The sequence below is a fragment of the Bactrocera neohumeralis genome, chromosome 2 (genome assembly GCF_024586455.1).
Source record: "Bactrocera neohumeralis isolate Rockhampton chromosome 2, APGP_CSIRO_Bneo_wtdbg2-racon-allhic-juicebox.fasta_v2, whole genome shotgun sequence".
Classification (NCBI taxonomy): Eukaryota; Metazoa; Arthropoda; class Insecta; order Diptera; family Tephritidae; genus Bactrocera; species Bactrocera neohumeralis.
The window spans coordinates 4,698,174-4,723,954 of record NC_065919.1 but is presented as its reverse complement, the minus strand read 5'-3'; the positions used below and the strand labels follow the sequence as shown (position 1 = coordinate 4,723,954).

Below are 25,781 nucleotides of genomic sequence, written 5' to 3'. Positions count from 1 at the left end.
ATTTATCTGTTTTTCAAAGCGTAGACAAACCAGATGTGGCTTCATTTTCCGCATAACGATGCAATCCGATACACAGACACCTTACATGTCTATGTACATATGTATACATAAGTATTAACACTACGATCGAGAGCTTTTGGAAGACAACTATTGTCCAACACAGCCTGGGTTAGATAAGATCCAGCAGCTTGCAAGCGGCGACAAGGCGACGCAACGTCGTGCAAGCTGTTTGTGGGCGAGATTTCATTCGTCATGCTGAAATACATTTGTACATACATGTATGTAATACGTATGTATGTACATACATACAGATGGATTTTTCAATATTTTATTTTATATGTAAGTATGTATATATCGGTTTTATTATCTATGCCTGTGTATGTACGAGCGTGTTGTCGTTGTGCCTGTTTTGCGTTGCATTTGTGTTATTGTTGTTGTTATTATTTCTGTTATGCTTCAACGATCATTTTCAATTGTCTCCACCCTCTGTTCTTGGGGTTAAACTTTATGAACAGCCGCTAAAGCGCACCCATCAAACGACCAAAACAGAATTGTGAAATTTAGAAAAAGGCATGAAAGTCCACAAACATCAAATGCTTTTATTTCTTATTTCATATGTTGTTGATAGATGCAATTGCGGCTTTCTTTGGCGCTATAACCTTACACAGATGTTGCCACTATTGCCTATTCTTGATTGTCACAATGGTGATGCTCTGTTGACAGTAGTAACCCTAGTAATAATGACATTAAGTATTGTTATTTGTTGCCTTTGATGTCGGAAGGCATATGCCAATGTCATAGAACCAAGTTTTTTAAGATTTAGGTTAAGCAAGATTTTTCTTAGTTCTAATGCGTTTTAGAAGAGAAACAGGCTACTCTACGAGTAGTAGGATGGGGGAAGACGGTCGGCAACCGACGTGGGTAGAACCTTCATACGCGGTGTAATCGCCAGCATTAGCAAAGGAACCTCTGGTAGACTCATGAAGGGTTCTACAAGGGGTAGAAGAAGAAGGACAGCGATAGCTGGCAAGCTGAAGGTAGACCGCCGCTTGACAGCCAAAATGGGGCAACGCTTCGGTGATAAGAATGCTGGTCAGGTGTCTGAGCAGCATGCTAATATACTAGAGTGGGCCCGAAGGGTGCTGAGCGAGAGCGAAGACGTTAGAGCAAGACCGGACGTAACCGAAACTAAACCAGCGGTCAAGCGACAAAGGTCGCATGAGTGGAATGCCACCATCTGCGAACGGAGGCTGCGCCAACCTTTAGCAAAATTGTTAAAAACGCTGGCTCAATAGAGCTAGGCGTGTTCAACCGCAGCAGGGAGGATGGTGCCATTTCCTGCGATAAATGGAAGAGTGTGGCGGCGGCTATCTCCTCAGTCTTTCTAAAGGTAGTTAGAGGAAACCCTGGGCCACCTCCGAGGCGTGAGAGTGCTGTATAGCACCATGGGCTTCCAAAGTTCATTAGGTGTGCCAATGAGCCATCGGCTGTCCTAAGGCGAGGTTTGAAAGGGAGCCAGGTTAGAAGCTGTGGACAAAGCGGACCTTCCGCTTCACCTCGCGTCTGGCTGCCAACTGTATCTTCATTTTTCTCTCCGAGCGAGATTGAGTAAATCTTCAGATACTCCAACCCGTTACAAACCACGCATGACTGGAGGGTAATAAGGCTGGAGAGAACCGAGGAACCATATCGGCAAGTGCTGATTCTGTTAAATGCACAGTCCGTCGGTCTTCTCAGCAAAACCAAAGGAGCCATAAGCTATGGGTTCGAAAGGGTTGTCCTCAGGATACTCTCGACGGTTCCTCAGATGTCGGACGACTATAGCATATAGCTGATATAAAAACTGAACGATCGGAATCAATTTCTTGTAAGGAAAACTTTTTTTGGACAAGATATCTTCAGAAAATTTAGCACAGAGTGTTGCCCAAGGCAACGCTACAATCTCCAAACAATGTGTTTAGATCGGGCCATTATAGCATATAGCTGCCATTAAAACTGATCGATTAAAAGTTAGCTAAAGATAGTTTTTTAATAAAATGTCATACATTCAAGTCCACAATTTAACTGACAAGCTTAAAAGAGGCGCAATTAAAGTTTTGGATATTCGTAAAAATAGTAGTGTCTAATTGAACAAAGCTGTAAAAATTATTAATTATAATTTTTCCGAAAATCTCTCGTGATTAGTTAACATTTTTTAAAATTATTATAATTTATGTATATACATACATATGAATATTTATTATAATTTATAAAAAAATTTTGTTTTATAACATTGGTTTTCAATTTTTCTTACCTTGTTACGGATATTATAATTGCACTCAGTCCTGTCAGAGGTGAAGAAGTTTTTAGCATATGGCATGCATTTTGAAACGTATGTATGTAATTTAATTGTGTTCCAAGCTTTCTATTTTTCCAATGTTTGTAATAGCGCCTTTTGGTTATATTTTTTCATTATTTCATTATTTTTGAAAAGTACCAAATAGTTTCCTTTAAGTTAGTTTTTTAAACTTTTTGTTTTGCAAATATTAAGTAAATTTATCTTATGATGAAACTTAAAAAAAAATACTTGTAAATTAAATATACATAGTTAGTTATACAATTCTTGTCTAATGTTTCAGTGACTTAATTTCTATGGCTTGTACACAACAATTACACATGCATGTACATTTTTTTTCTTTCCAATGCGTTACGGAATCTTATTTTTTACGGGCTAAACGCTAATTTGTGTGTTGTTCTTTTTCATAACTTATTTAATTGCACGACCGGCGCTCATTTAACTCGGAATAAATTTTATTTGCACATAGCTCAAAGTACATAAGTATATACAATAATACCTTTGTATTTGTATTTAATTTCTCAGTTTCCTTCACGTTTTTGCACTTATTCACAGTTTTTTTCCAAGCGGCAACACTTGTTTATCAAATTATTTGCTGTTTTTTTTTTTTTTTTTGTATGTGGTATACGTGGACGATTCGCTCTTAATTTAACAACACAAAACTTGTAATAAATATGCAAATAAATGTTTTAAAAAGCATCCTTAAGCAAAACAACTTAAGCATAAAATGAAACGGAAGAATCAAAGCTTGTAGCTTTCGAAACAGTCAAGAGAATAGAAACCACCGCAGCACAACCGTGAAACAGTACTGACAGCTAGCTGAGGATACGAGTGAATCCGTACCAATCGGGGCGCACTTGGCTGATGAATGTGTGTCCCTGCCACCGCAGTGGTCGGTTGCTGCTGCAGCGACGATTTCGAATTGTGCCGGTAGTGAGCGCCTAGCGAGTCTTGGTTGGACACCTTGGTTTGCCGATTTTCTTTATTGGCTTTCGTGTTGGTGCTTGTTGCAATGTGTGTGTGTGTGGTGTTTGTTTGTTTGCTCGGGTAACTGGCATATGACTAGCTACACTCTTACTAACGCTGTTAATTGGCTGATGGAGTCCCCGGTCGGTCAGAGACGTTGCCCACTGCGATTACAACAACCACATCTATTGTTGGCATCTATATTTGTGAAGTTCGTAGGTAAGTGGAAAATGTGTAGGTGAATGTACCACAACACTATCCTATAACTGTGTTGTAACTTTTGGTTTGAGTAAAGAACCGTAGTGAAGGGACACACTCACGGATACATTTGCACAGCAGATTACACAACACGTGTTGAAGGAAAATTACTATTTGGTACTTGTAATATATACAGCCGTTCTTTAAGTTGTTGGTCTTTTTCATAAACAATTATCACTTTTATATTATTACTTTTTATATTATTTTTATTTTAATACTTCACTTTGTATGTATGAATATTTACACTAAATTATTCAACAATTTATTTCAGTCCTTTTTGGTTAGTAATTAATAAATATATTTGTTATTGTACTGCTGGATGTTTCGCCATGGGCGTTGGACGGATAAGAATGGGCTCGCGGCAAACACACACGGATGGTAGTGATTGCTTGCTTGGGGTTGCGACACGAATATGGATGGATAAATGGATCGCAGTGAAATGTAATGCAGTGCAGCACGAGTATGCTGCCACTACATGTCGGCGACATTAATACGACAACGTCGACGACACCGCTGACGCGCACGAATCGCATGTGAGCACAAGTGGGAGCGTTATTCAGTGGGAGCTTTACATTTCGCACAGACAATTCGCACACATTAGCCCCACTTGCTTTATTGTTACTTCTGTATATATGTATGTAGCTTGGAGAATGTAAAGAGAGAGAGAGAGAGAGGAAGAGTTACAGTGTTCTAAGGCACTGAAAAATGGAACTAAGGTACGGATATTAAGAACTATTGGAAAATTTGGAATTTAAGAAAGTTCAATATGAAAATTCTGGTTTGGTAATGATTCGTCTTGCTCGGCAAACAAACAAAATGTTTAAATATGAAAAATTCCGACAGCGGAAATATCTCAAATCATATTTCGGGCAAAAAAAAGCGGCGAAAAGATTCTAGAACTGAATTATCCGCATTCATCTATGAGCCATAATGAAATTTCGTATTTCGAGAAGGGCAATGCAATGGTGACCGATGTAGATTGGTCCATTAAGTGGCCAATAACGTTAAAAGTGATGATTAATTTTGACTTTAATGACTAAAAAGGGTATACTATAACACACTTTTGGCATATTTACGAAAGAATATTAATGAATAATAAAATAGTACCCATATAGGAACCACGGTATCACAAATTTTCATTTCGTTTAAGAAGAAGGTTGAAAGATTGTGAAATTTAACCAATGTATGTATGTACATATATGTATGCCTGCAAGTGTTCATAATCTCTCTCACCTGAGGTCTTACTCACAAACTACGTTACTCTCAGAGCTAACATGGAAGCGATGCTCAACTTGACACTTTGACAACAAGTATAAACATTGTTGTTGTTAAATTTATTTCATATTTTTGTCTTTTTCGCTTCGAATGCAATAAGTAATTGAAGAAACCAAAACAACTGCACTTACTTACAAAATATATACATACATACATTTATACATTGTACTGACTGCTCTTGCTAAAGTTTTTGTAAGAATTCTAAAAGATTTCGTAACCACTTCGTTTGGGCTCCATTGATTCACATACCGCACGCTGACAGTTGACGAAGTTAAAAGTAGCAAAGTGCAGCGGAAGGCATGCATTCGGCTCTCACGAAAGCCCGAAGCGCCAACAGAGATCTTTACTTCCATTTCGCTTGAGCAAAACTTCACCAACACTTAGCCAAATACTCGTGCGCTCGCTGCTCCAATGAAATGCAATTAAATTTGCCGCCTCAGCGTTTAGCGCTCAGCTCAGCGCTGCTCGGTTCGCCTCAATACGAACAAGGCTAAAACAGCGCCGGCAGCGTTAATGGCAAATGCATGGGGTTTGCTCGATTGGGGTGCGTTGCGAAATATGGCAATAATGCAATGGTATTGCCGCGATCGTTATTCCTCGCTAACATTGTTGTTGTGACGAATGTTGGCAGAGCTGCCGCCGTCAGTGTCCTCGTTTGACTTCAGCTACCTCAGCGTTTTTGCCGCTGGAAAAATTGACTGTCCAAAGTGCCGAAATGGCGAGTTCTGCTTCGGTTGCATAAAGGTGCGCATGTATGTACATATGTATATATGTATGCATGCATGTGTGTATGCAACAGGTTAAAATTGCAGCAACAGCGTCGAAGAGTTGGTTTCTCCTGATTGCAATTCTTTTGATTTGAGTTAATTTAGTTGTTTTTTCTTGCATTTTTTGTTGAGCTCTGTAGCTTTGTGGTGTATTGCGTAAGGGCGGCAATCGTAATTCTCTTCACTCAATGTTGTTGTTGGGATTTTTTTCCTTTCGAATGAGTCCAAGAAATTATCAAGCAGAATGTGGTTGCAATGCAAGAAGGGGAATCTCGGGTTACATACATAGAAGGGTAAATGATCCAAAGGTCATACGTTAGTCCATAGAGTATAGGATTTGAAGTTTATTATATGAGTAGAAACTTCTTCGAAAATGTACTTAATATAGTGAAATATTTTGTTAGGTAATCGAGTGTGCTATGTGTTATAGTGGGATTTGATCTATCTGATTTTTGGACAATGTAAGATGAATGTCGTTGCTAGTATTGTGGGGAATCTACTATTCGAAATTCAGCGGTTGAGTTGTAGCTTAGAGAATTCAAGGTTCTTTGAGTACTTACGCCATCCCATTCGAGGCTGTCACGTCAGAAATCAATTATGCTCTAGGAATTATGATGAGTTTAGACGTGTGCGTCAACCAAGAAAATTAAGAACAGTCTTTTGAAACACACGTGGAAAGGGCAGTAACACCGTAATAAAACGGTAAAGATCTAAAATTCCATAGTTCTCGATAAAAATTGAGACTTTTTTCGAAACAATTTGTTGATTTTCCGAAGTATTCCTCACTAACATTGTGTGTGTAGTTGGATCAGCTGACGAAAATCCCATTTCAAAATTTTCTTTAAATTACGCTATACAATATATTAAATTATCCATAAAGTTATACTGCTGATACATACATATGTATATCTTATTTCGAAGTTGCATGCAGTTTCAATACAAATAAACGCGCCTTGGACCACCGGTGTCTTCACTTGAACTTCTACTGATCAGTGTTCTTATCTTCTAGCACTTGATAAAATATATTTTAATACACTACAACATTAAGGGGGCGTTGCCCAACAAACCAAAACTCATTATTAATAAACACACACTTTCAGGATCATTAGGCGAGTACTGGTGCGTGAGGCTCATTAAGTCGAAAACTAATGCTGCGTAATTAATCAAAACAAGTGTTGGAGATGTGTGAAGAAAGCAGATGAAAGGCGTACACACTTGTGCGGAATATTGAAAGAGACATTAAGATATGGAGATAAATACTGAAAAAAGGGTGTGAAGAAACGATAGACCAGGAGCCATATCTATTAAATAAATAATTTCTTGTAAAGCCTGTGTCTCATATTTCACTAAAACATATCAATATTAAGTCGATTGCGTTTTTTCAGAATTGATAAGGCAAACGATTTCGGTCTCCTGATAAGTTAGCATCGCAAACAAATTGTGTACGTGAATTTGTTCAGTAAGATTTCAGTAAACTGCTTTTTTATCATTACTATTAAAGAACGAAATACCAACAGAAGTATAAAATAGCTCTGATATATCATTTGTATTACCAGTTGATAATTTAAAACAAATGAATTGACTGATTTACATATTTTTTGCACAAAAAATTTCACTTCGAACAAAATATCCAAATTACATTCAAGTGAAAGGCTTTAGTACGGCAACAACGAAGCTGTGTTTATAAGCTGTTTGATCTGTCACTGCCGTCTTCAAAATGTTCAAGAAGCTGGCTTCAAGACGTCATATGCAGATAGTGCAGTCGTCTTGGAGTCCAACGCTTTACTTTTTTACTGCTTGACAAAGTCTCCAACTAGATGATTTTGAAATTCAAATGTTGTAGAAAATGCCATCACTGGCGTACAGATATATGTACTATACAATTATATATAAGTACATATGTATATAATAAATCATGCACATATTCCAACCAACAGCTGGTAGGGGCTTTACTGGCTCTACAATCGCTGGAGCGTAACAAGTGCATAACGGATACAATAACAGCAACATACAAACATCAACTCGAAAGAGTAGAAATATATTAGTTGCTGGCTGAGAGCGAGTAGACACGCCGAGCATTGCTTTACACACTGATTCTTCCACGCTACAACACAACTGAAATACGGCGATCGTAAGCTTTGCAGGCATTAGCTGTTATTCCTACGGCCAAGAGTAAAACAATAAGGGTACGCTGAGGTGGAGGATAAGAAGGAGGTGCAACATGCGAGACAATTTTGTATATAGACACGCAAATACATTAATTTTCCAAAGTATGTAGATACATACATACATATCTATATTCGTATGTACCTATGTATATGAGTTGAGTATGCATGCCGTAACTGAAAACGATCGCAGGAAGACTGGGGTGCCAAAAGGTAATCAGCAAAGTGGGGCGCATAATCACGCTACGAGCGCTCTAAGCGTGAGGGTATGTAACCGTAGATCTATATATGGATATATGTATATGTACATTTGTATATGTGTCTGTGTTGTACTATGAGGATCGCTTGTTCGCCGTGGCGGATGGGTGTGGTGCGAATAAAGCGCATGGGCGAAGCGAGACTCGAATTTATTCATACACAAGCTTGTGAATAGCCTAGAAATTATACTGCTGAGTGAACGATGAAAACAAGGTGAGGTTGTGAAACGTTAAAAAATAGCTCAGTAGCGAATTATGAGCAAAAATAAAAACATTTCGCACCCTTTTATGTGTAAAAGGGATACAAAAGTAGATTAAAGTTACAATTGTTAGTTAGCAAGCGTAGAAGTATTTTGGAACTCAACGTGCCAGGTACGAACCATTACGCTTGGCAAGTTTGAGAATCAGGGAAGCAAGTGAACTTTTAGGTGGAATAGTTGGGAGGGGAGCTTACGAAGACGTGCAGCGTCACGCAAACTGTGTCTAAAAGATTCCATAATGGTGGCAAAAATGCACATAAAGACCACAATTTGACTGTACGTGTAAAACTCTCGCACGGTTTTCCCACGACAATAAGGTTTGGCTCAAACAACTACACGAGTCACCTGGCCAGGCACTTAGAGTTCGTTGGATTTTTCTTCTACTTGCAAAATAGTTTTCTTTAATATTTCTTTTGGTTCAACTTGCTCTTCCACTGAGCTTTGAATTGCCATGCATATTTTGTCTCGAAACAATTTTGGCTTAGTTTTGGTTGTGGCTCTCATTTTTGCCGTTTATATGGCTTGACAAATTTCCAACTTGCACCGTCACATATTTTCGTCATTAGTCTTTTTTACTAAATGCCTGTGCACATTTTGGCATGCAAATCTGCGTACACCTCGGAATGTCAACAAGTGCCATATGAACATGAGCCAACAATAAGGTTAGGTTGAGTAAGGTATACTTATGGACGAATGCCGTCGGACTCTGGTTCTCTTACCGAAGTGAATGTTGAAAAATATGTATATAAACTATAACTGACATGTAGAACTTAAATATCTCCTTGATTCTTTACAGCGTGTAGGAGGCATCCCTTACTCTCCACAGTTCCTTGAACACTTCGAGCTGTTGAAGTCTTGTTAGAAATATATTAAACTTAATACTTATCCGATGCTAAGCAAATTTCAAGATTCCCAATATTATAGGGAGCTTCGGAAAGGCCTTATCACGCTTTAAAGTGTCGAAATTTTAAGGGGGTTTGTCAGAGAATAGAAGATATTAGTTACCTATAGAAATTAATGATAAAATTTTTTTGTTAATTGCATTCATGGGCCAACTTTCTTAAGTTACAACAATAGTACGAGTATGTTAGGTAGAATCAGGTTTTCATAAAACTATTGAAAAATTCCACTTCATGGCTTCAAATGGTTAAATATGACATACATATGTACAGGAAGGAGGAGCGTAATGTTCCGTAGTAGATAATAATACGAAATCTATAGCTACTAGGCTCTGTGATATCATTAATTATTAAGTCTTTGCCAAATTCTCATCAAAAAATTTAGTCCAAAACCATCCAAACAGTTCCCTCCGTCATCAGTGAAGGTAAAACACTTAAAGCCGTTTCCAATTTGCCGACTGCTTGTTGTCTTCTCAAGGCAAAGATGTTGCTCACTACTATTGTGTAACCTTTTGCGTAGGAGATTTTCAATCAAGATGCTTCCAAGTTGAGTTAGCTGTTTCGTCAGTTCGGCAGCGTAGCCTTCGTTTGTGCCGTTGAGCTACTCTGTGCTGTGGCTGCCATTGTTGTTGTTTTTTCGTTTTGTTTTTATCTTACTTCAAAAGCGCCTTGTAGCTACATATTTATTGTTGTAATTTATATTTATGCTTGTTTTTGTAATGTTGCGTGGGATTCTAATGCCAAAGTGTGGCACAAGCTTTGGGCGAACTCAAACAACTTGTGGCTCCTTAGCCACAACACAAAGGCACACACTTGATATCTGTTTACTATTCATGTACCACAGCTCTAAGTTTACATACAATTTGTGGACAAGTATGTAGGCACATATGCATGCAGTATGTACATATGTTTACATGGATTTGTTGTCTAGATTTGTATATTAACCAAGTTGCGTTACTTTGTCGTATTGACTTTGGTATTGAAAAACAGGTTTTCGCTTGGCATGCTAAAAAGTAAAAACGAAAAATCTCACAAACCAACTATTAGCTTGAAAATATCCATATATATGTATGTATGTATGAATGTTAATACACACACTTTTTCAGCTCCTTTATTACGAAATGTTTATAAGTAGGGTACTAGTATTCATAGGCATAGCTTTGTATATTAAAGCACAAATATATTTATGTGTATATACATAAAGAAACCTGTACATATGTTTATGTAAATGTTCTTTATTCTTTCCATGGGACATATTTTACATAATCTTACATACATACATACCAATAGATACAAATACATATATACAATGCTTGTTTAATCTAATACTTATGACAGCACATTTGAAAATATTGAAATTTAGTCATTGACAACTCACACACATATTATGTTGAGGTTTTGTAGCTTTGTCCTCAAAGCTTTTCAAATGCTATTGAATGGAAAAACAGTTTTTCTAAGTTGATAAAACCTTCGACATTTGAGTGAGGCTCGAGACAAAACATTGTTTTAAGTCTATGGAGAGACTCAGCTCATATGTATGTACATATGTGTATACGGAATCTCAGTTAACGCAGCAAGATACTTCAAATGTTGGATTTCTATTAACATGTGGGGGCTAGCATTTCACAAGCATCTCAATTCAACCCTGAGCAGGGTATGTTAAGTTCACTACGGATATTGTAACATCCAAGACGAAAAGCCGGAAAGCCAATAGGATACACATATGTATATGTATATAAATGAATAGGGCTGTAACGGAGTACAGTGATGCTTCTGAGTAACCACTTACAGACGTAGTGGTATACCCAATTCCTACTCTTGTGACCTCACCGCACATCCTGGAAACGTGTGCAACCCTTGTGTAAGATGCGGTAGCCAACCCGTGGGGTTGAAGCCTGGGATTACAGCTAAAAGAGAGAAGCTTCAGCGGAGCCACTTCGACATATTCGGTTTAAGGGTCCGATAAAGTCTAATTGCAGCGTCTGTTCACCAGAGGTACGGCTGCGAGCGGTCGGAGGCTCGCTATATAAATTTGTAGAAAACTTTATACTATTCGCCTTGCGAGATTGTGCTTTGGGTTTGGGACCGGCCACGTAGCAACCATTTCCAATGACAAGAACAACAGCATTGGATGAAAGGCCCTACTTTTGATGACGACCACAGCAAAGTAATAAGAGCTATGATTTAAGAGCATGTGCATGGAATGTCCGGTCGCTAAATTGGGAAGGTCACGCAATCGACGGGATAAGAACGGAGACGAATGGGCCCTTGTGATATCTACTGCAGCGGCCTTATATAGGATGAGGTCTAACCACAATCCGCATCAGAGTAAAATTTTTCAACATAACACTGATTTGCACCCATGCCCGACGGAAGATAAAAAATGATATTACTAAAGATGCCTTTTATAAGCGGCTGCAGCAAGCTTATTGCCTCCGTCACGATGTAAAAATTGTGCTTGTCGATTTTAACGTCAGGGTGGGAAAAGAAGGCATCTTTGGAGTTGAAAATTCGTGAAATCTCTCCAAATGGGTTGAGGCTGATCGCAGGGGCCCGAAATATGGTTGTCTGTAGTACATGATCACAGCACAAGAAAATTCATCTAGCTAATTGGCTGACTCCGTCTTAAAAAATAGCAAAAAATTACTGACAAATCAAGCTGTCCTTGTAAGGCGAATGGATTTTGCTCGATATAATATTAAAAACCTCAAAAAACTTAACTTAAAAAGTGCATAAATAATAGTTAAATAAATTCCTAGTTCTCAACCGTACAATTAGCCACTGAGCGGACATTGTCTTAATTTTCCAAACTGCCGCTAATCGCCAACAGCGGAAGTGCAAATTTTACAGCTAAGCCAACTCCCATTAACACAGTTCGCGAAAATTGAATATTAGCACCGTGCCAAGGCATGACAGACTGCTTTTCGTTCTTACGGTTTTTAGTGAAATATTTTGTTTTTGTCAACAGTCCGTCCATTCATGGAAATATTCATTTCTCACTCGTTCATTGACAAAGTTTCAGTAAAATACTGTCATGCCAGTAGCCACAAGTGAATAGCGGCAATCAAGTCGACGGTTGAAGGCGCAAAGGTAGGGGTAGGGCGCAGTTGACTGTAACTAAAATGCATAAATATTATTACTCATTCCTGCTTCGTTGCAGCAGGCTAAGCTCAAATTCACAGTTATGCTTATGGTTTATATGCACGTATGTACGTGGGTATGCTTGGAGACTGCTGAATGACTGCAGAATCGCCTCATGACTAGGCCCTTCAAGCCTCAGCTAGCCCTAGGCAGCTTTTGACACGGAAAATTAAAAAAGAAAAGAAATAAAATGGAAAATGCAGTTGTTTAGATCTGAAGACAACTTCAGATATGCTCATATCTGAAAGACAGAAAGCCAATAAGTGCAGATATGTAAGCAGGTGTGTTTGTGTGAACAGGAAAATATTTATTTGAATGAAGCATTTTTTTATAATCGCACTTCCACAATCTTCTTATGCATTTCTTTACAACATTGTCTACCTTATTGTTGCCTGCACACATACAAAGCATATTGTGTAAATACAGAAATACCGTTACCTTACTAAAGTCCCGTCATAAATATTAACTAATGAATGGTATGGAAAGCTCGATCTAAGAAAGCAAAGCAAAAAGCAACGATCATTTAAGGGCTAGCAAGCGAAGACGCCACAAAGGCGAAACACAGTGAGAATAAAGCAAACGGTGACAAGGAGAAGAGGAAAAGTGTTTACACATACAGATATGTATTAGTAAATAACAACTACATACGTATGTGTTTAGAAAACACCTTATACATACCTACATATGTATGTACATCTTTACCAGCCGTGTGCTTAGGGAAAGCATGCAAGTGAAACCAATGTGAAAATCAACCACATTGGCCATGTAATCTGTGAGAACCATAGATATTAGTTATGGCCAAAGCATCATCACTTCATGCAGCGCTCAATGGTTGCTGAGTGTCATGCATGAAAAAAAATTAAGTTGAAAGTAGCAAAAAGTCAGTTCTAATTAAGAAATCCGAAGAAAATGTGAGGCATCGATTGGATGGATAAGGTCTGCTATTAAAGTAGCATAATACAATGTTGAACCATAATTTGTTGGAGATAGACAACCTAGGCTAGACAGTGTGAGACTTAAAAACGTATTAAACCATCTACAGCTGGTAGTATCGGTGGGGTAATACTATATAGTATGACATGGTTATATTTTTACCCGAGACGAAAATAAAGTTTGTGCCAAGAATAGAGGTTAAGCATAATCTAACATATGCCCTTTAGGTTTGGGACTTCTCTGGAAAGTTCTGAAACACAATCATACAATACATTCGAATGATATCACCCATTGAAAAACCCTAGCTGTCTAGAGCTTTCTTAGAGTTTATATGTATATTAAACGCACCGACTGGATTCGGTAGAGGGCGTTTTTAGCTAACGAACAAGCGGCTGGTCAGTTGTCTCCGAGCGCCTGGAGAGTCAGGACAAACATTTTCGCGCGACGTGTTTTTGTGAGTGGCGTAAGCCGAAAATGCAACGTTCGTTAGAGCAGAGGACAGACGATTAAAATCTTGTTGAAACTCGGTAAATCTGCGACAGAGACGTTTGATATGATCAAGCAGGCTTACCCAGATGTTGCTTTAGCAGGAAGTGTTGTGCTTCGGTGGCACCATGCCTTTTTGGAGGGCCAGGAAGAGGTCGCTGATGAAGGCCGTGCTGGGAGACCTGCGATTTCGACAAACACCGACAATGTAACTCGTGTGCGCAAAGTTTTGAACTCAGACCGTGGTCTAAGTATTCGTTGGGCAATTAACCATATGTTAAATTTAACAAAATCTGTGGTTCATGGCAATGTGACGGAGCACTCGAACATGTGCAAGGTGTGAGCGAAGATGATCCCAAAAGTGTTCACTGACGACCAGAAATTGAGGCGAGTGGAAGTGTGCCAAAAAAATTTGAACATATGTGAAAGTGACCCCCAATTTTTGAATAACGCAATCGCATGTGACGAGTCATGGATCTTTGAGTATGATCCCAAGACAAAGAGACAATCTTCCAAGTGGCACACGTCAGCAGAGATGATCCAAGCAGCATGCACCTCGGCTCTCAAAGCTATTCGCGCTGACAGCGTTGCATCGACGCAGAAGGAGCCTATTTGGAAAGTTTTTAAATAATTGTAAATGGTTGGATTGGTTCAATAAATTTTTTTAAGTCGACTCATGCTATTTCTTTCCAAACAAACCCTATATCTCTCTATTTCGGATAATTGCACAAAAATAGAGAAAATATTAATATCTTTCTATAAGTTAGGAAGAAAATCTTGCATTAAGTTTTTATAATTATGCATAAATCGAATAGCTTCTAATAAATACATTAGCAATAATTTTCGTTTTGCTCATAAATTACATTGTAAACTTAGAAGTATTGGTACATATGTACATATGTATAATTCTATACTTAGATATACAACATAACATATACTCGTATACTTACAGCGCATGCGCACTTCGCCTTCCAGCCTGACAGCCAAGGCCAGCCAGTGATTAATTCGTAGAAAACCTTTCACAGTTTACAGGGTGCTATTTTAGAAATTTGACTTCTGAATTGCAAATTTCCAATATTTATGGGAAATATTGGATTATAGTATACTATATATTATATAATGGTCTTATTGGTCAGTTGTCACTAAAATTGAAAAAATTTTGAAGAACAAACTACTAGGAATCGATACTAATAAATTTTCTAATAAATATTTGTTTTATTAAATTATGATTGGTCTCTGGTTTGGTAAGTACCAATATATCAATTTGTAAGATCATTTTAGGAATGACAATCGATTCGATATCAGTATTGAATGGTATAAATGCTGATATTATTATACTTGTAATAACAGCAGTTTTTGGCGTTTCGGTTCCTAGCACTTGGCGATTATAAATGGTCTGGGAAGCGACATCGTTTTAAGAACAAAATATTTTGTCTAATTTTTATACTTCTCACTTGACTATATTCGATCACACGATCATTAGTAGTTAGAAACTTAATTAGTAGTCAAATGGGACTTCAAACGAACTTTTGTGAAAAGAAAAAATCTCCCTAAATTTATACAGGTACATACATATGTACATATATAGGTATATCGATCGCCTAACAGAGTTATGTACATATGTATGAATAGGCATGTATGTATGTATTATTGCATACGATTTACCATTAGAGGAGCTGTGGTAGTTTTCACTGAAGACTATGTAAGGCGTAGACCGTAAATTAATTCCTTAGAGCCATAAAACTTTCCGAACTGTGCAATTAAATGAAAAGTAAGCGTTTATAATTGGAATAAGCTCACTCACTGGTGGTGATATGTGTGGTAGTGGTGGTGGCCGAATTAAGTTGGCTTTCGTAATGCTGCGTGCTTACATGACTCCCTGTAAAGACATTAGCAGAATTGAAGAACAGTGAAGGAAAAGCGATGAAAAAAGCAAACACAAATTATAAGTGAAAAAAGCGACAAACTTTAAAGGAAGAAAGAGAACTACGAATCGAGTTACGAACGCTACACACACATATGTATGTACATACAAATGTACGACTGCGTAGCAGCAACAAGTTGTAAAGAACAACAACTGAGGCGGCGGCAAAGAGCCAGCAATAAGAATAACAATAAGCGGACGACAAGCGACAGAGAACCAAATATGATGAAATATAAACAAAAATGAAGAAAACATATGAAGACATTGTAGCTGTGTTGACCTAAATTCTGTGCAACGGCAATAACAAAAACAACACCAATAACTGTGATATTCAAGCAATCAAATAATGCCCCACCACACTGCCCCTTCTAGCTTACGGCCGTCCAACCCAGCCATTCAGCCCATCGTCAAACAGGCCGTGCAGTGAGTCCAAGCAGCGAACGAGCGATCAAGCGAGCGAGCCAGCGCGTGGCGTCGCATAACAATTTCGGGTTCTGTTGCACGTGCATACACACACTCTCACATGAGCGCGTCTATGTAGATGGCAAGCCCAGCAAGCCAAGTGCATTCCTTTACCTCCAACGGTTTTATCGCTACTGCCTTTGCCGTCGCTGCCCACCTGCTACCCACCTTCTTTGTCGCAGCTCGAGGCTTTGAAGTGCAGCTATGCAATGCAACGCAACGCAACTAAAACCTAAGATTTTATGTGTTTAACGCAACCCATACATACAGACATATCACACATGGAGTATGTATGTTTATACACACTTGAAACTAGGGTTAGATTTATGTATGTATGTGAGTACTTTGTAACATTAATGTGTCTTGCAACGCTGCTCGGAGCTTTTGTGGTCTTCTTCCACTGTTGCCAAGTTGGCGGATGCAAAGCGTTTCGAAACATTCGTGGTAGGGGGCAAAAACGATCGCAATGCATTAGAAACAACCGGCAGCCGCCAACCAACTGTTGTTGTGGTCTCATGAAATTGTGTAACCATAAAATTTCCATTTTACGACGCACTTTTTTGTGTTGGACAAACGCTGTGGAACAGCATTGTAATGAAGTGGATTGGGGTTTGCCTTGATAGCGCTACTAGCCAAATCGCAGAACTAGCTTAAGTGGTTGTAATAAATAACGGTAGTTCTGTAGTCAAATGAAAATTGAAAGATTTTTGTGGTTTCATTTACGGTTTGGAGTTTTCCTGTTACATTTTCCAACTTCGTATGGATCCTCTAAAGTGAGCTTTGGAATCTGTATTCATTATAAGGGAAAACAGATTTAAAAAATTGTTATTATTTTACTTGAAAACTTTTTTTCCAAACTAACATTTAAAACATGTATGTATATATATTTTATTTACAAAACCGCTGAAGTTCCTTAAGCTCCCCTGATGAGATCTCCCCGTAACGCCGTAAAATGTAAATAAAGGAACAAGGGTTGCTTTCTTTGTTAAATGTAAACAATGGTCGTTGACTTGGCTAATTGAAATCAAAGGGGACACTAGCCCCATAAAGGGTAAACAAGGGGGTCATTGACCTTACTATATGTACACAAAAGGGTCATTGACTTCATAAAATATAAAAATTAGGATCAGGTATTGTTGTCTTGACCAAATGTAAAGGTTGTTGACTTGACTAAAGATAAACAATAGGGTTACTGATACCTTAAAAGGTTAACAGAAGCGTCATTGACCCCTTAAGAGGTAAACACAAGCGTCACTGACCGACCGACAAAATTTAAATAAAGCGTCGAAGACTGTTGTCTTGGCTAAATGTAAGCAAAAGGTTGTTAACTTGGCTAATCGTAAACAAAAGGGTCATTGACCCCTTAGAAGGTACACGAAAGGATTATTGACTTGCCTCAACAAAAACAAAAGAGTCTTTGAGCCTATAAAATGTAAACAAAAGGTGCATTGACCCCAAAAAATTTAACTAAAGTATCAGGGCTTCTAGACTTGTTGTTTAAATGTAGATCATTGATTCCTAAAAATATAAACAAAAACGTTATTGGCCCCAAAAAATGTAATCAAAAAGGACACTGACCCTATAAAATTTAAACAAAGCTCAAGGGTTATTGACTAGGCTAAAGGTAAACAGAGGCAGTGCAAAGAAATTAAGGGAACACATCTGTTATAATGTTACTGAAAATGTTATATATAACTTTTTTAATTAATATATCGTGCACAAAGTACAAATCTTTAATTAATTTGTCCCACACAATAATTTCTGCATATGTATAATATATAGTACATACATTGTATGTACATATTTCCTCATAATTTTATTTTTTTTATAATTTTTAATACGCAGATAATAGGATTTCTAGTTTTATTCTAATAAAAAGTGATTAAGAGCTATCAAGACGATTTATTTTGTTGTGGCGTACTACTTTTATTTTCTGATTTAACGAATCGCACAATCTAGTAGCTACTAATCCATGCAGATCCATATGTGCATACATGTACATATGTATGTATGTATGTACATTAAATAAACACGTGTAACTTTAAGGATTAGTCACACTAAGACACTTCCAAAACTAAGTCAAGTAGCTTAAGTGATAACTGCGGTAAGAAGACAAAAGAATTACGAATTCAGTTACACATCCTAAAATTGTTGAGTAGCAATTACTATTGTAGTTTTTGACGCATTGTATTTGCAAATATCATTTCAAATGGTTGCATTTTGCTAGCACTTATGCAGGTGGTACTGACATCCTACACGAGAGTAGCATTTATCCTTCAAATTTTAGTACACACCACATAAGTAGTATTGGTGTAAATGTGCATACATACACTACATATGGATGTAAATACATGTAAGTTTTTGGTTAAAACCACATAATTGGTGAGTAAACAACGAAAATAGGTGACCTTGTTGGTGAGTCAGTGATTGCCGGTTATTGTTGTTACCATTTTAACCGCTCTCTCAGTCACTCCGCAATTACTTCGTAAGAGCCATTGTTGTTTTCCAAATGAACGTAAGAGCACCCCACGAAGTTATCACAAAACAAAATCAAAACAATCGCCCAAATTCGAAAACAACAGTAACTTAAACAGTAACTAAAGGTGAGCGTCAAATTTGGCAGAACGTTAGCAAAAGTTGTTTACATTTGGGTAATCTATATATTTTGTTGCTTTGTTTCTGCTGGTGAGATACGCCATTTTTGTTCGCTGAGCATTGTCTCTGAGTTGTAAACAAAAACATTTGATATGTGTATTATGGATAAAAACATATTTTTATAACTAAAAAAAAAAATAAGAACTAACAGGAAATGAGTTCTGCTCGGTTATGCCTACGTGTATGCATAGGTACAAACACACATGCATATTTTTCAAATATAAGCAAACTAGTAAGATTTTTATAATCACAATTATGAATAACCCAGTAAGCATTTATGGCGTGACTGAGCATTAAAAGAAGTAATTAAAGTTTTTGGTACTATAAATTGAAGATTATAAGAGTAGCAGCAATCTTTTCAATGGAAAAAGCTGGACTTTAGGTCTCGCTCTTTTGCTTTTCATTATCTTTTTATTAAAATAAAAATATAATTTTTGTGAATAAAAGTCAAAGGAGTCACAGGCAGTCAAGAGAACCTGAGGCATGCAGTTCCCCTAAATGCAAATTTTATCTTTGTGGAGGTGCCAAATCGTTGACAAAATAGCAATATTGGGCCTTAGAGAGACGTATCCTGAGATAAGTTGAGAGGATAAGTTTATCGTGCGACCTGACAGGGCACGCTGCTCTTATGGAGCTATTTTATACCACATCAGAAATTTCATCAGAGCATTAACGTCCGAGTATATTCCTACATCCTTTTTGCTCGTCAATGAAATTCAAAAGATTTTCATTGATATCCATTACTGGAATAAATTTTGAATGTGCAGTACTCTATATCAGTGAATGTAGTCTACATATGTTCCCTTTTCTTGAAGTTATTACACTACCACTGGGATCCGATAATTCGTTATGTGATTTGAAATTCAACCTCTAAAGGAACTGAAATAATTTGGAAACCGATGAACTTTATGCATTTTATTATACTTTTTTTGGACCTACTTTGAAAACATCTTGAAAACACAATTTGCGATTGAGAATTCAAAGAAAAGACGTTCTAACCGACATCAAGTGTTTTCGATGTTGGTTTTATGAATTTGTTTGACATATTTTTCATGAATATAAATATAAGTTTTAGGTCGAAAACCAATTTTTTTTGTATAGGACGGTTAAATAGTGCTATGGTTTGATGAATTATAAAATTAATTCTGCCACTCCGTTTTTGGAACGGCTTAAGGCTACAATATCCGGTATGAATGAACAAATACCCATCGGCGATAAAATAATTTCTCACAGTGCTGGTTTTCTATTGACAATAATATTGTCTAACATCAATGTTTTGCTATTGGGCGGCTTTTAGCCGGTTTGTGCTACCAAGTGAGTGAGTGAACACGCTTACATATAGCCACATATACTCGTACATAAGCGCTATATATGTATGTATGTATGTATGTATGTATGTATGTATGTATGTATGTATCTAGACATATATGTAGGGGAGACTCGCTCAAGGTCATCACGCTTGCAAAATGCAACATAAGACAATTATACGAAAAAGAAACAAACAATAAAAACGCTTTAACGTAAAAAATAGCAACAACAAGCGCTGGGGTTTTGCAGCAAACAGCTTCCAGCGCGTTAGCATTGTGGCAAAGTGGCCTCGTACGGGCCAAAAGACTGAAGATTTGCAGCTGATGTGAACTGAATTGCATGAAAACACGCAAAGCTCCATTGTGCAAGACAATACGTAAGCAATCAAAGCTCAGCGACTGAAGGAAAATTACTTTTATTTAGTAGGATAAGTGCGATAGACAAAAAGAGAATGCCAGTTAGATATAGTAGCACAAGTGGGCGCTGAACAAAAGCGAAGTAGAATAGACAACGGGAGATGAGTGTCACCGAAATGTTAAATGCTTCGCGATTTTCTCAGATAATTCTGGTAAAGTTAACGTAAAAATTAATTGCTTGAAGCGAAGACAGGTTGGGGAATTTGCGGGAAAAAACCATTCTGCGAAATATTCACACATTTCACAACAATAAGGCGGTTATTGTGTGACTTTAGCTGTAACAAAGTTAGAACAATAATAATAATAACAACTTGAACAATAACAAGCATGTCGAAGAAGAGAAAAAATGTTAGCAGAATAATTGGTAAATAAGAATGTTGACGCACCCCAGCCAAATCACATCATAGTATTCATAATCTAAAGTAACTTAGACTTCAGTCGGGTCCACGAGACCCATGTATCAGAATATATAAGGTAATTCCAATATATTTATGTTTAATTTTAATAAAAGTTTCCTCGATTTCATGAATTTCACATCTTCTGCCATTAATCTAAACAAATCATTTAAGCAGATTAGGCACGCGTTCAGGGAGGTTTTTGGGTACATAAGATTCAATTTCAGAAATTTTCTGACGTCACATAATACTTACTATCAGCTGATCAAGCTCTCTAAAGATTAATGATCGTCTTCTCGGTGGTCAGCCATAGAACTAAACCAACGATCAGAAAATCTGTGTTACAACACAAATTCCTAAGTAGGAATATATGTATATTGAAGTAACACATTATTGTTCAATAATCTTACTAGTTTCAGGTTGTGAGTGAATTCATTTTATACATTATATACAGCCGTGAGTTGTCGAGGTTGATGTCATACAGGACTAAAGTTTTAAAGTAAATTCATGTGCTTACAATTCATTCATAGGTTGAAATGAAAACGAATAATAGAAACAAACCGCTTCAGTGCCGCATCCGTGAAATTTAATTGAATCATTGTTGTTGTATCTGTTGGTAAATGATGATGGCCATTATAACTTCATTTCATTCCACTCCACACCACACTGTCAGCTTAATTATGAATTCACAATCACCATGCGTTTCCTCAGCACCCCGCAAACAATGCAACCTTGAATTCTCTAGTTGTCTATTGCTTTCATATAACGAATATATACAAATATATGTACATACATAGTATATTTTAATTCGATGCCCTCTTGACATTTTGCTGCATCGTTGCATTCGGTACATCCAGTTAATCGAAAGATTCGGCGAGACATCAGCATCTAATCTAACTGGTAAATACCAATCTAACTACCTAGTATATATGTATGTGCATATGAATGTATCCCGCAGCCTCTTACCGCTCGCAAATCGACATCTCGGCCTCAGCTTTCAGCTTTCAATTGTTGCACTTGATTCAAGAATGCTTTTGTCTTTGTCGTATGCGGTGCCTACATTTTAACGATAGATATACATATACATATATACATACATACATTCACTTTGTTTTGCCATTGAGCGTCTAAAGAAAAGTATTGTAGATTTCTACAAGCAAATATGGTAGATATGAGAAAAAATTAATAGTTTGGATTATTAGTGATAATTTTAGGTGGCAAGTTGAAATCGCCTCCAGAAGCAATAGTGATTGCAGGTGTTTATCCAAAATTTGCTACGGTTCAAAATAAAGTACCGGATCACATACATATGCATATCCATATTAAAAAATACAAGTATGTCTAATGGCATAAGAAGAGTGTCGTAGAATTCAATGGAGTGCATCATTCTGAAGACATATGTATATGAATTAGGAATAGGTTTTCTTCACATACTATAAAATCTAACTGAGCATTAAAAATAAAGTGTTAGACCGAGTAAAAAAGTGGTTATATGTATGTACAGATATTGTTTTTAAATTCATTTTAACCTTCAGAATAGTCAAATATCTTGGTTTAGTGATTCTCGTGTCATCATTAGTTAAAAAACTTCTTAAGTGTATATAACTAGAGGAATATATTGAAAGAGGTCGAACAGATGGGTCCATCGGTACCCATTTTAGCTATAAGCTAAAAGTGGAATTAAGCCGGTGAAGAAGAAACTTTGTGTAACGTTATTGAATTTGGATTATTGTTCTATGACCGCCTACGATGCGCTTTCGTCACATACGCCTATGAGCTTTAAACCTTTATAGCTACAGCTGAAAGTGATCCATTAAAAACAAATGATTTGTCACTTCGATGGCATACTAATATACACATACAAACGCATTTTTACTTGTGATATGTACATATGTGTATAGAACGCTAACTTTGGATCCGCCGCAACTCAATACAGATTTGCTTAGCAGCGGCCAACATCAAGCAGTTGAAAGCGTTGATCAGCTGAACTAGTGAAACACATGAGCAGATGCCTGCTAGCACTACGATCCTCATGCGATCTACAAATGTTGAAACATAATTCATACGACGAATTAACAGCAAGCATTTGTATTTGAACTTTAGACACATTCAAGCTTGTAGATGACAGATAAGCGACTTTGAATTGTGATCACCAACAGTTACAAATTGGATACATGGCTACCACCTACGCGTGCGCGACACGTTTGATACAAAACATCTATACATGTATGTATATTTTTATACCCACACAGTTCATATATAACCTGCCGAGAAAGCCAATTATATATAGATGTATGTAAATGATTGCCGTCTTCGATTCGCCACTTCTCTGCTCGCTTGTTCAGCGCTGCTTTCTTGTCAGAAATTCATATTTGAAAATTATATCGTCGAACCAGAGATACCAGAGAGAATATGGATACTTTAGTAAAATCTCATATCCTCTATCTATTCTATGAGAGCTTGTCTTAGTATACATATTTGACAGATGAGAGATACATATGTATTTGTTCAATTTGCTTCTCTCTAAAGCCGAATCGAGTCTAAATGCGCGTATTGCGTATTGCTCGGCTTTAACTGTCCACTCTGCAGGCACCCTTAGTTCTGGCGAATCGGATACAGCTGATATTAACTGGAAGCTATGTTCCTGATCACTAGCAGCATTTACTCCTCAGAAGTTGATGACGTATGGATCTGACGTGTGCGTATGAGAGTCATGGCTCATATCAACCTAAAAGTTTATTAGTTTATTACAAAATTTTTTAATGTTTCTCCTAAACAAACCTAAACAAATTTTCACAGGGATTAAATTATGCTCAAGATGTGGAGTGAACATTTCTAAAGGGCATGATTTCTGTTTATAAATTAAATTTATTTTTAAAAGCACAACATCCGACATACAAGTATATTGATTTAAGCCCGTGAAGCTCGACTTTACATCTATACTTCTTTAATTTAGCCGCAATACGCAAACTTAAACTCCTTATTGTTTCTTGCTCCATAGTTCCCTTTCACTCTTGATTGCCGTGCTTAGTCAATGGCAGGCGGTTGTGTCACTTCTGAGGTTAATGTGAATTTAATTCAATTACGATTTTTCAGGTCAAATAAGGTGCCGCTTTCGCTTTCCATTTGGCGTCACTTAAAAGCGTCATCAATGAAGGAAATTCTCAATGTATTCGCAGGTCATAAGCGGTTCAGGGCCTCAGTGGTGAATGCTACGAGTATTAGAGTCCATACACATATCGCATATATATATATAGAAGTAAATACATATATGATATATGCATATGAACGTATGTGTATCATTTATGTTTACAGATATGTGTGTGCGTAGTCATAAGTGATCATTGAAATGAAGTGAAAAATGATGCTTTAATTGTGTGGGCATGTGGAAAAGCTTCATTGACAATTAATCGAGTGGATTTAGAAACTGTTCAATGCAATTTTTATCTACCAAGCGGTGAACTCGCACTTAGTACAATTTTAAAGGTCAAACCAACTGCAATTTCTGGCGATTTCTAACATGGGAATCGAAAAACGAAATATTTGGAGGCCGTAGAAAATTTTTGAGGAGTTAAGAATATTCTACGTTATTGTTGCCTAACCTGAAAGAAAAAGCCGAATGATACCTAATTTCTGTTTTAATGAATGCAATGTCAACGTTCTATTTATGAAACTCTTGCCGAACTGAGCATGGTAAAAACATTTAAGTTTGGATAGTAGTGTCCCCTAAGTAAATGTTATTTCTAGTTGCAACTAAAATTTAACTGTCACCCCATACAAATTGATCTTTTAAAGATCACGTGCGAAAATTGCGGTTATCGGACTTTTGTTTTGGCATGTGTCTATATAAATGTCTGTGTCACTTTTTCTTGTGGAGAATTCGAAACATATGTATGTACGTACATCCGCCTCGAAAAAAGTACTCTTATATTATAAATTTAAGGTAAAACCAAGGGCAAATTATTTCAGCAGCAAACTTTTAATAAAGTGTAATTTCGTTGAAATTTGGAATTTCCTTAGTTTGCGGTCACTTGAGGCAATAGTCGTTACTTTATAGTATATACTCGCCTTGCATTACATAGAATCGCAGGCACTCAGCTACAGTTGTTAGGCTGTTTTTTTACTTCGAGACTAGTAGTAATATGTAATATGAATTGTTGGGCGAAACTAGTTTTCAATTCATTCACAAAATCCGCACACTTGTCTGCGTCTGTGCAAGAGCTTTATATACGTATGTATGTATGTACATATATGTAGGCATACAAGTTCTTATGACATTTTTATGCTTAACAGTGTATGCACAAATATATTACATGCAAATTTATTATTTTTTCAGGCAAGGATTACTGGCAGCAAGCAATTTGAAACGCCTGCGAGTCTTTCTAACTCTAACCTCATATATTTTTACAAAAATAAAACAAAATAAAACAACCTTGGAGTAGGCTTAAATGATGTAGGATATCACTGAGCCACCTCCACAAATGGAAGAACAGAATAGGTCATATGTTATTGCATACAACAAAGCGTTGTATATGCATGTGCGAGTATGTACATACATATATAGTATATATATTTATTTTTCCTCATTAATTATTAGTGCAAACATTCGTACTTCTGTTTGTATGTATGCGTTTCCTTCATTATTGTGACGTCAGATGCCGGCAGTCAGGCCGAAAATAAATTGGAAAGTTTATAAATAATCCATAATAATCTCTAGCAATTTATTTTTAGATTTTCTATATGCAAGTACATAGTTTTGTATGTATGTATGTAAATACAGTTTATAGACGCTGCAAATATAAATGTGTACTTATGGGTGTGTTTTTGATTGCTCTTTTTGCTTTTTCTACGCGATCACTATACACGCTCTTGCTCTCAC

At 37.0% G+C, this 25,781-nt stretch overlaps 1 protein-coding gene and 1 long non-coding RNA gene across 2 annotated transcripts in view; one reads left to right on the top strand and one right to left on the bottom strand.

Moving 5' to 3' along the window:
* Nucleotides 1-3,836, bottom strand: part of LOC126761204 (protein tramtrack, alpha isoform) — a 46,845-nt gene extending 43,009 nt beyond the window's left edge. The window contains exons 1-2 of the mRNA XM_050477197.1: nucleotides 2,835-3,836; nucleotides 2,294-2,324 (exon numbers count right to left, since the gene is read on the bottom strand). The gene's annotated coding sequence lies outside the window, so the exon portion shown is untranslated. The remainder of the gene's footprint in view (nucleotides 1-2,293; nucleotides 2,325-2,834) is intronic.
* A 3,830-nt stretch (nucleotides 3,837-7,666) lies between these two features.
* On the top strand, nucleotides 7,667-25,571 carry LOC126761356 (uncharacterized). The gene is made up of 3 exons (XR_007667358.1): nucleotides 7,667-8,032; nucleotides 25,239-25,446; nucleotides 25,500-25,571. It is a non-coding gene; the product is annotated as an uncharacterized LOC126761356 (long non-coding RNA).
* The last annotated feature ends 210 nt before the right edge of the window (nucleotides 25,572-25,781 follow it).